At 43.9% G+C, this 8,341-nt stretch overlaps 1 protein-coding gene across 1 annotated transcript in view; it reads right to left on the reverse strand.

Moving 5' to 3' along the window:
- Window positions 1–1,677, reverse strand: part of FAXDC2 (fatty acid hydroxylase domain containing 2) — a 29,081-nt gene extending 27,404 nt beyond the window's left edge. The window contains exon 1 of the mRNA XM_058544688.1: window positions 1,556–1,677. The gene's annotated coding sequence lies outside the window, so the exon portion shown is untranslated. The remainder of the gene's footprint in view (window positions 1–1,555) is intronic.
- Between the last annotated feature and the right edge of the window lie 6,664 nt (window positions 1,678–8,341).

Raw genomic sequence — 8,341 nt, forward strand, 5'->3', positions numbered from 1 at the left:
TGAGGGAGGCTTTTATCAAGATGCTCATTCAAGAAGATGCAATGCACGAAGGAAAAGGTTAAACTCTGAGACAAACACGACTGTCTTTGGACAGTTTTGTCAGCGCTCCCTGCACTGCTTTTGTTGCAGGCTGCTTGAACCCTTTAAGTTTCCTCCCCACTTGATTGTGTGTCTGTGAGAAGGAGCCTGCCTGTCTCGTTTACTATGCGATTCACAGCACCAAACACAAGCCTGGCATGGAGCAGATACTCAGGAAGTATTTGCTGAATAAATGAAAGAAGGGGTAAATGAGTAAAAAGCACTGTTTTTTGCCCTCAGAATGTGTCCAGCTTTTGCTATTGAACATTTCAGCACCTTTTCCTTGCACTAACAACTTTCCTTTCTAAGGTCAGAAGTTGATGCTCAGAGCATTTGTTTTACCAAATTTACCAAATTATACCCCAATCAGAGAAATTTATTTGGAATTGCACATGAAACTGAAGCAACCCACAAATCTGTATCTTGTCTTGCTTGCCTTAAGCCCCAAAGGGCCTATATGAGCACCCTGAAAACCACTGGCCGATGGTTCACCTCCATGCACACACACTGACTGTATTCCTCTCACCCTTCCATAGGGACCACCAGGCCACCAACAATTCCAAACAAGAGCCACTGTTGATAAATCTCAGTATGTGGCATCAAAACCAGCTCCTAGCTCACACATTTACCTTAGGACTTTAAGACTGTTGTAATTGGTCCCATTCCTTCCAGGGGACCCTGGCAGGTTAGAGGAGAAGCAATTCGACCACAGTTGCTTCCCAACAGCCTCTTCCAGTTAGATTTTCCTCTTTTTTTTTTTTTTAATAATTTTATTTATTTATTTATTTTTCCCCCCAAAGCCCCAGTAGATAGTTGTATAGCTGCACATCCTTCTAGTTGCTGTATGTGGGACGTGGCCTCAGCATGGCCGGAGAAGCAGTGCGTCGGTGCACGCCCGGGATCCAAACCCAGGCCGCCAGCAGGGGAGCGCGTGCACTTAACCGCTAAGCCACGGGGCCGGCCCAGATTTTCCTCTTTTAAGTTCTGATTCAGGAGTTTCTCCTTCACATAGTTCCATGCCAAACCCAGTCCATTTGACAGAATTATCTGTCAATTGCTAGAAAAACAAGACTACGGGGCAGTAGATGGTACAAACACAGGCAGAAGATCCAGACATTAGCAAGAGACATGTAGGGGGAAAAGAACCATTTAAAACCAAATAGAGGAAGATGGGCACAGATGTTAGCTCAGAGCTAATCTTCCTCAGCAAAAAGAGGAGGATTGGCAATGGATGTTAGCTCAGAGCCAGTCTTCCTAACAAAAAAGACAAAAAAGAGACATGTAGGGGACTCTGCACACTAAGAAAACATCCCAGGACATTGTCCAGAGGCAAATCTCACCTAAGCTGTAAGTGAAGAGGACAGAGGACCACCACAGAGGTGGTGGCAGAGGTAAGAAGAATGTCCTTTGCCCTTCTTTAAGTGAACTTGGACGTATCCTGACCTTGGCAAACAGCTCCCCTCCCCCAGCAGCTCACCTCTGCAGTGGGCCGTTTCCCGGCTCCTCCAAGGTCCCAGCCGCCGTTTGAGCCTGCTTCCTCTTCCCCTTCAGCCCCTACTTTGGTGGCTGCCGTCGCTGCACCGCTGCCTAACCCTGTTGTTCCTTGGTTGGGTCGGAAGGCTGGCCATCGTGATCATGTTACAGAGCACGCGACTGGCTCAGTCGGGCACGTGATGAGAGAAAAAGTTTGGGTCTGTGTGGAGACAAAAACGCCTTCTTGCCAAAAGACATCTCCCTCAAGCTGAGAGCAAATACGCAGTTCAAGCAGGAGCTTGAAAGAGAACATTTGGCCAAACTCTGGGCTTTTTTTCTTCTTTTTAAAAACTTCCTTCATCTTCCTCCACTTAAGAAAATGTCGCTGCCCCGTAGGAGGCAGGTTCAGTAGGAGATGGGGTATCAGATAATGTGGAAGGCAGAAGGCAGGCAGTCCTCGTAGAGAAAAAAGTTACAGGGACCAGAGGACCTTATTTTCTCTTTTTTTCTTGCTTCTGTCGCTGCTGAGGGCAGCCAGGGGAGGAGAGACGCATCAACTATTGCTAGTGAGTCGAGATGCTAACTAGTGCACTTGTAGAGGTTAAGTTTACACTTAAACTTAGGGTTAAGTGATTGAAACAGGTGAAATTAGGATACAAGATCCATGACAGGAAATGGTGAGCACTGTTGAAAAAGAACTGAGCTTCTATTTTTAAATTTCTAACAGTTACTTTTGAATAGGCAACGCTTGCCTCTGATATACAATACAAACGGGTCAAAAGCGAATACAGTGGAAAGTCAGTCTTTTTTCACTCCTCCCCAGCGCCCTGCTTCTCCCAGGAGGCAACCCCTGTGACCAATGTTCTGTAAATCCGTCCAGAGCTTGTCTATGTAAATACAAACATGCATGTCTCCCCCCTTCTTTAGAAACGGCACACCATATATGCTTGTTTTGCTCCTTGCTTTGCTCACTTAACACTCAAATGTGAAGATTGTTCCATATAGTGCCTGTAAGAGATACCATGGTCATTTTTTTTTCTATAAATTTTTAATGATGTCTAAAATGACATTTGAAAGGTTAAACTTTTTTCTAAAAAAATTTTATTGAGCTCCTCTTGGTTTATAACATTGTGTAATTTCAGGTGTACATTGGTATATATCAGTTTCGGTATAGACTGCATTGTGCTCACCACCAATAGTCTAGTTTTTATCCATCACCATACATATGAGCCCCTTTACCCCTTTCGTCCTCCCCCCACCCCCTTCCCCTCTGGTAACCACTAATCTGTTCTCCTTATCCACGTGTTTATCTTCCACATATGAGGAAATCATATGGTGTTTGTCTTTGTCTGGCTTACTTCGCTTAACATAATACCCTCAAGGTCCATCCATGTTGTTGCAAATGGCATGATTTTGTCTTTTACTGCTCAGTAGTATTTCATTGTGTGTATGTATGTGTATGTATCCAAATATATATATTTGATATATATATCAAATCTTCTTTATACAGTCATTTGTTGATGGGCAGTTGGGTTGCTTCCACATCTTGGCTATTGTGAATAATGCTGCAATGAACATAGGAGTGCATAAATCTTTGTATTGTTGATTTCAGGTTCTTTGGATAAATACCCAGTAGTGGGATAGTTGGATCGTATGGTAGTTCTATTTTTAATTTTTTGAGAAGTCTCCATACTGTTTTCCATTGTGGCTGCACCAGTTTGCATTCCCACCAGCAGTGTATGAGAGTTCCCCTTTCTCCACATCTTCTCCAACATTTATTATTTTTTGTCTTGTTAACTATAGCCATTCTGACAGGTGTAAGGTGATAAAAGATGCCAGGTTCTTGTTAATGTCTGCATGCCGTCTCATGTTTTAGATGTGTCATACTTTATCTGGCCAATAAAGGACCACATCTTAGTCATCTTTCCCCGCCTAATTCCTTGCACAATGCAAGGGTTCAGTAAACATTCAATGCTTGCTCACAAATTAATTACATTCTGTACAATTTGCGCATATTTTTCCTCATCTCTCCTTTTAGAGGTACAGATACTAATATAATGCATATATTCCCTAGCTGACCAAGTCTGTCTTGTGCCCTGATGAAACCTTGCTACCTGACTTCTGAGGCCCCCCTTAATCTAGGTCCTCTCATATAACATTATTTCTCACTACTTCTATTTCCTAATGCTCCAAGCATCAGTCATGTGCAAACATTTATTGACTGCTTACTATGTGCAGAAACTTTTTCTCTATTTTCTATTATCCTACCTCCATGTCTCTGCTCATACTGACCCTCCCACCCAGAATTTCCTTCCCCGTCCTGTCTACTATTCTGCCTCTGGTTCTTTTCTTTCTGAACTTTTCTAGCTTATGTGGTCAACACTCCCTAGAAGAGCAGGTAATTTTTTCAATAATCATTTCAAATAGGAGCTTTCTGTATCTCCATGGCATTAATAACTCTAGCACATAATAGGTCCTAAGTAGGATCTGCATAAATGAGAATCTCTCTCCGGTCCTCCTAGATTTTCTCTCCATCCTATCTTGGAGGAATTGCTCAGCTTTCTTGTTATTTCAAGGTTGTATAAGATGGCCCCCTCCTGGCTGATCCCCTTTAAAGGAAGTGCTCTTGAGGAGAGGTCCTGAGATCCCTGAACAAGGCGGGTCTGGGTTCAAAGTGAGTGCTGCCACCTACCACCTTTGCAACCTAGGCTTCTCTGAGTCTGTTTCCTCATCTGTAAAATAAGTTGGTTGGATTAGTGGATCTCTGAGGCCCCTCCCACTTCTAATGTCTGATAATCTGGAGGTGAGATTTATAATTGTGTTTACCAATTTTCTGGAATACATTCTTTATCCCATACCCCAAACCCACATCTGGTTAGAAATGTAAGAGATATTCCGAAGGCTTTGGGCCCCATTGCTCCTAGAACATTACAGAATGTTATAGAAGTTCAAAAGAAGATTCTCAATGCTGGTCATATAAAAAAAATCAAAGAGGATTTTGAGATCTGGCTGTGACACCAGAGATGATGGGTTTGTCACATGCAAGTACAGGGAGACGTAGAAAGAGCGAGAGAAGAGAGCTTTAGAACAGACTAGAGTGTCCCAAAGGGCAAGTTTTACTCTTATCTACATTAGTGTGCTTACCTGTTCTCTTTCCGTTGGCTTATATTTCCATTTGCCTAGCTCTGTATTGGCAGAGATCAACTTTCTTCTTTGTAAAGTACTGAATACCCAGCAGCCTTGAAGGGTTTCACAATAACAACAATCGAAAGGATGCATTGGCAACTAATTATCAATCGGAATCACCTAGTAAAATTACCTAAATTGTCACCTGATATTTCCATAGGCAACATATTTACCATGCCTGGGAGAAGCTAGCTTTCTTTTCTTACCAAATTTAGTGTAATTCAAATAAGAAAATTAAAATGTCTCTGCCTTTACCCCATTTGTTGCCCATAAAAGTCAAAGTAATCTTTAAAAACATAAACGGGATCAGATCATTCCTGTGAGTAAAATCCTTCTGGTTTCCTGATGCACTCTGAACAGTTTTAAAGCCTCCCAGACCTTGGCTCACCAGGCCTCTGCTTTCCTCTTCAGCCTCTTGGTCTCCGCAGCCGCCTCGACTTCCTTTTACCACCTCTAACATGCAAAACTCATTTCTTAACCTCTGTCTGAAATTTGCTGCTCTCAACTTCTCATGGCTCTCTCTCTCTCTTCGGTCGGTCCTTCTTGTCCTTCTCATCTTTGCCTAAGTGCCACCATTTTAGAGAGGCCTTCTTTGACCTCTAAGTAATTTCCCCTATCTTCCCCCAATCCAGTTGCTCTCTGTCACTTTACCCCATTAGCTTCCTTCATGAAAGCTATCAAAATTTCTCATTATCCTTTTATTTCTTACCTGAATGTTTATTCGCTTGTTTTATTGTCAGTCTCTGCCACCAAATGTTAAGTTCCACCGGGCCAGGAACCACATCTGTTTCATTCTGTTTCATTCATCAGTGCATCCCCCACTGTCAACATGGGGTCCCGCCCATAGCAAATGGACCACAAATAAAACTGACTGGATGACCACCTAATCCCATACTGGACTGGGCATCAGAAGACTCAAATCCTGATCCTATCTCTAGGAGCTGGGTGACCTTAAATTATTTAGTTACTTTCTGTGAAATTAGGGGAATGTATTAGTTAGAACATCCTTACTGACTCTCAGCTTTGGAAATTTAAAGGTCTATGATTATTATCAGTAGATTTGGAAATGTTGTTACTTTCATAGATTCTAAGGGAGAAGGAAAATCAAACGAGATAAGAGTACAATAGATTTGATATCTATTTCTGTATTCTAAAAAATGAACTCTGATCTCTCATCTTTCCAGAAATCAGAAGATTTTTCAGGTTGCAATCAAAAGATCAAAATAATACTCAAATGCTTAGTCATGAAACATGATCTCTGATTTATATTTAGGGGAAGTTTGATGATCTGTTGATAATTTTCAAGAGTCAGAAGAAAGTTTTTCTACTATGTAGGAAAAGCAGGAACAACACACTTCAAAGGCAGGAAGTTACTGCAACTATACCAAAGAAAAAAGCCAGCTGCATGCATTCTTCAGCTGAACTTAAAGATAAATACATAGTCTGGTAAAAGACAACATTATACAAAATGACAGACCTGGGCTAAGCTTGGAGAGGGCACTTTAACAATGGAATTAATCAGGTGACAGGCAGCTAGGTGTGTCAGCGCACTAAGGAATATGAAGGTTTTTGAGACAGGCTCAGAGGGTGATTTTTAGTGGTACTATATGCCTGGAGGCATTTACTTTCTTCTCCATTTTCAAAATATTCGAAACTCAAATATATATTTTAGATTTTATCTTCCTACACATCTTATACTTCAAGAAATGCATCCTGTGAGATTTATTTAGAATTGGGAATAACAGAAAGTCTTGGCTGGCCAAGGATATCACCCCATCTGGTTCCTAAGGAGACCCATTTTACAATCAGTGTTTCTCAATTTTTTGTAGCCTATACCCTCCCAGTTGAGAAGATATGTTCAAGCCTTACTTTCTACAGTTTGTAGTTCAAAAACAATAGTTTTTTTTTTTTCCCCAAATGTGAAGTTATATTATTGAATATATTCTTCTCCAACTACCCTTCCATTCGTTTGGGGCCTCCTTCCCACTAAGAATCAGTGATTTACACAACTGTTCTAACTTGGCAATAGCATAACTGCAGCATAAAATCTGTTGTTTAAAACAAGCACTCCAAGCCTCCTGAAATACAAGCCATCTGTGTGTTTGTTTTACATTTATCTTCAATAACCTGAGAAATGAACACCGAGTTCTGGGACGGGTGGGGTTTGCAGGGGTGGAGATGGTGTGTCTCCTGTTTGTTTCAGTGCACACCAGGCCCAGTGCTACAGGAAAAAGAAAAAATTCCAAGAAAGGATTGTGGAGGCTGCTCTTTATGTGAGTGATAGGGCTATCCTGTCCTGAATCTAATTACAAGTGGGTGAAAGGATATCAGAAACCCACAGGATGGGGGGTGGGGTGGGGGGGTAGTGTCTCGCCTGCCTTCTCCATCACAACATTGCTTACCAGAATGATTAAATGTGCAGCAGAGTGAACAAACATTGAGTATCTCAGGGATAACAAACTGAGACAGGCCAGAAACAATTATTTATCGAATACACTTACATATCTTCCTCAGTGTCGGGTGTTTTTTCCATTTATTAACACAGCCGCTTTGTTATTCATCTCCCCATGTTACGGATAAGGAGACAGACACTCACTTGGAGGGGAGAAGAGTGAGGTTCACCCCTGGGGGCTGGGAGTGGGAGTTCACCTCCCTGGAGCATAGCTTTAAAGGGAGTCCGGTTTGAAATCGCCGCTGAAGGCATGCTCTGCATCCAGCCTCGGAAATGAAAGTAGGATTTTGGAGAATCCCCTAGGGGGAAATGTTTAAAAGGAGGAAAGCCTAGTGACTTGGGGGTAAATTTGCTATACACTTACCAACAGCCCCCTTCAAGTGAAAGCATCTAGGGCTATGACCAGAGCCCAGCTTTGGGCCGTCTGCTCCTTCTCTCGGGGACGGGGTGGAGCCCTTCCGAGAGTGACTGAGGGCGGCCCGGAATTGACAGCTGTGCGAGGAAGCCAGTGCTTTGTCTTCTCTCCCACTCTGGGGAACACGAGGCAGCGTTGCATCCGAGCCTGGTCTAACGCCGCCAAGAACAGGCGCTGGCAAAGAACCCTCTTTCCAAACAGATTCACAGAGAATTAAGGGGCGGGTGGGGGCCTCGGGGACCTCCTAGGCTAGGCCTGGGCCCCAGTACCCTCGCAACGAAAACCTGCGACCTTGCTTAGAGGCCGCCAGGCCTGGCTCCGCCTGCGCTGGCCGGGCGCTGCCCCCCGGTGAGACCGCGCCTTCCGTGTAACTCTAGCGGGCCCAGGCAGGCCGGCTGCTATGGTAACGCTGCTCGCCCGGCTCTGGGAGGCGGGGAGGAGGGAGGCGGGCCTTGGCGGACGTTGCTCAGACTCGGTTTGGGGTGCTGCCCCACTCCCAACTAATTATTTGCCAGAAAGGAAGCCGTGAGGTAGATGTTTTGTAAATGAGGGGCCCAGGGGCCGCAGTAGTATAGAAGGAAGGGGTCAGGCTCTCCCCCTAAGTCCGCTCCTGCCAAGGATTTTAACGGTCCTTCAAAGTAGGGAGGAGGCAGCGTTGTAATTTGGGAGATTCGGTCAGACGGGCCACGCCCTTTCCTCGGCCTTTCGTGTGCCTAGGCCACGCCCACCCGAGGGGA

This window comes from Diceros bicornis, chromosome 1 (genome assembly GCF_020826845.1).
Source record: "Diceros bicornis minor isolate mBicDic1 chromosome 1, mDicBic1.mat.cur, whole genome shotgun sequence".
Classification (NCBI taxonomy): domain Eukaryota; kingdom Metazoa; phylum Chordata; class Mammalia; order Perissodactyla; family Rhinocerotidae; genus Diceros; species Diceros bicornis.